This window comes from Octopus bimaculoides, chromosome 14 (assembly GCF_001194135.2).
Source record: "Octopus bimaculoides isolate UCB-OBI-ISO-001 chromosome 14, ASM119413v2, whole genome shotgun sequence".
Lineage (NCBI taxonomy): Eukaryota > Metazoa > Mollusca > Cephalopoda > Octopoda > Octopodidae > Octopus > Octopus bimaculoides.
This window is the reverse complement of record NC_068994.1, coordinates 21,135,984-21,139,440: the sequence shown is the minus strand read 5'-3', so window position 1 is coordinate 21,139,440 and position 3,457 is coordinate 21,135,984.

Genomic DNA, 3,457 nt, shown 5'->3' with positions numbered 1-3,457 from the left:
ATTTCTTCGCCACCCTTGGCGTCATGAGGGTAGTCGTGCAACCCGTGTCCATGAGGGCCTTGAACTTCTTCCCCTCGGCCTCGACTTCAACCACGGGCTGCGCCTCCACAAGCGCCTCTACTTGGTTGCGGGGAAAGTTTGAGAGGCAGCAACTTCCCCACGGTCGTTTCCCTGGTCGCAATCACGGGCGATGTGCCCAGTCTTCCTGCATCGATAGCAGATGGGCCCCGATTCGGCGCATTCCCTTGCCATGTGCGGTCCCTGACATTTGAAACACCGGCCCGAGAACGGCTGCTGTCGTTGCTCGGTAGGCTTCCTCACGATATACAATGGGCTTCTTTCAGTCTCCTCTACCAAATCCACTCAAATGCTTTGGTCAGCCTGAGGCTATTGTAGAAAGCACTTACCCAAGATGCCATGCAGTGGGACTGAACCTGGAACCATGTGGTTGGGAAGTGAGCGTCTTACTACATAGCCACACATTTGCTCCCTATTTTTACTGTGGCCGGTCCCACAGCGCAATCGCCTATAGCCACATGTATAGGACCAAGCACTCTCAAAGCTGAAGGGTTGCATGCACAAGGTGTACAGGAAGGTCGTAGCTATATATATATACATATATACATGAGGTGCATTCACAAATTTTCACTTTTTTAGAATAGGTAGTTATAAATGTCCTAGATTATTGTAATTTTCGCATATCATTACTATACATCTAATAAGCTGACCTACCAACTTTCATTATTCCAGATTGAAGGTAACTGCTGTGACAACATTCTGAATATGCCCTAATAAACACTGTTTGTCACAGCTGACTAGTTTGCAGAATGCAGCTGGGATGTTTGAATGCTCACTATGCAATAAAATCTTGTCTTAAACTGGGTAAAAACACTACAGAAACTTATAAAATGCTCCAGACTGCATATGGATTAACTTTTCAGCTGGCACAAAAGGTTCAAAGACGGTAGAGAGGAGGTGAGAGATGATGGGAGGTTGGAGGGGGGGGACGTTAGAATATCAGAGCTGGTTGAGAAAATTTGCCCTTTTCTGGATGAAGACCATTACATATCTAGACACAGAAGACAGAAACTGAAAAGAACCCATTATATTTTTATAAATTTGTGTGCGCGTGTGTGTGCGCGTGCATGTGCATATGTGTGTGTGTGTTTGCGTGTATGTTTGTACTGATATCATGTGATGACTGTTAATAGGCGTCACTGTCATACAAGCTATGTTGTTAATTTCCTGTCTTCTATGGTAAAGAAACATTAACTTTCATAGAAATAGGTGAGGCTTAGCAACAGGAAACAGTATCTGGTTGTAGGAAATCTGCTGTAACAAATCCAGTATGAGCCATGCAAACAATAAAATAGACAACAACGATAATGGTGACAACAATGATGATCATGATATATAGGAGCAAGCATGTCTGTGTAGTAAGAAGCTTGGTTCCAGGCTTAGTCCCACTGTGTGGCACCTCTGGTAAATGTCTTCTACTATAGTCTGGGACTGACCAAAGCCTTGTGAATAGATTTGGGAAACGGAAACTGAAAGAAGCCTGTCATACATACATACATACATACATACATACATACATACATACATATATATATATATATATATATAAATATATATATAACAAAACCTGCAGTTGTTTGGTATTATTTATTTCACCATTCAGCACAAAGGCAGTGAGCTGGCAGACTCATTAGCGTGCCAGATGAAATGCTTAGTGGTATTTCCTCTGCCGCTATGTTCTGAGTTCAAAGTCCGCTGAGGTCGACTTTGTCTTTCATCCTTTCAGGGTCAATAAATTAAGTACCAGTGGAACACTGGGGTCAATGTAATCGACTAGACCCCTCCCCACAAATTTGAGGTCTTGTGCTTCCAGTAGAAAGGATTATTTATTTCACCATTACACATGTTTCATTTGCTAATTGGAATTACAGAGTTTTACATGTTGGATAGACATGCAAGGAATTTCCTAGTAGAAATTTTTCAGACAGAGAAACTAGAAAATACAAATTTTACATTTGGATGAAGTATTATATTTAGATAGTAATCAGGAGCAGTATAGATAGTTAGAATGAAGGAAGGAGAAGCAAATCAGATATCATAGAAAAAAAAAAGAAGAGAGAAAGTTTATATATATATAGTGTGTTGAGAGAAAAGTTGGGCATAAGAGGAATCAGATGCAGTATGCAAGAGAGAAGATTACATTGGTTTGGATATGTGACACATATGAATGAAGACAGCTGTATAAAGAAGTGCCGATCACTGAAATTGGATGGTACTGGTGAAAGACAGAGACCCAGGATTTCACAGGAGGGCTGCAATCAGAAAACTACTACTTTCAAAAACAAATGTTGCAAAGTGTTTAGAGTGGAGTAAAAATCTACAGAATTGGCCCCTAGAGCAGTGGAAGAATGTTATTTTCTTGGACGAATCATCCTTTACCCTATTTTCAACCGCTGACCGAGTATGCATGTGGAGACAGCCAAAAGAAGCATTTGACCCAGACTGCCTTCTTCCAACTGTTAAACATGGAGGTGGATCTGTGATGATCTAGGGGCTATATCTTGGAAATATGCTGGCCCAATGGTTTCCCTTCATGGCAGAATTAAGAGTCAAGACTAAGCATTTTATCTGATCAAATTCATCCTACGGTTGCGGAACTGTATCTGGAGGGAAACACAATCTTTAAGGATGATAATACACCAATTCACACACCTAAAATTGTTACTGAATGGCACGAGGAACATTCTAGTGAAGTTGAACATCTTATCTGGCCACCACAGTCCCCAGATCTCAATATTATTGAACATTTATGGTGCATTTTAGAAAAACAAGTAAAGAGTTGATATCCTCCACCATCATCACTACAAGAACTGGAGACTGTTTTAATTGAAAAATGGACAAAAATTCCTTTGGAAACAATTCAAACTTTGTATGAGTCCATACTTCATAGAATTCAAGTTGTAATTACTGCCAAAGGTGGCCCTACCCCATATTAAAATATATTTGTTTGAAATTTTAAGGTGTTTCCATTACTTTGTCCAACCCCCTATATATACACATACACATATGTACATGCATATACATACACATATGTACATATACACACACAGATACACACATTCACACACACGCACGCACACACACACACACACACACACACATTAATCTAAGTGTACAGTATTATATATATCCATTACTGCTGATCTTACCAATTAGTTCTGCCATATTTAATACCATTACTGCCATCTCTGAAGACTACAGGGTTACATGATCAGACTGTTACACTCTTTTGAACCCCGTAGTGTGAAACCAACTTGTAAGATCAGCCATAATGGGTATATAATACTGTACACTTTGATTAATATACCCACTCTACTGACAGATATACAAATGCATTTTTTCCTGACATACTGATTTTTAGATGGCTTACACACACACA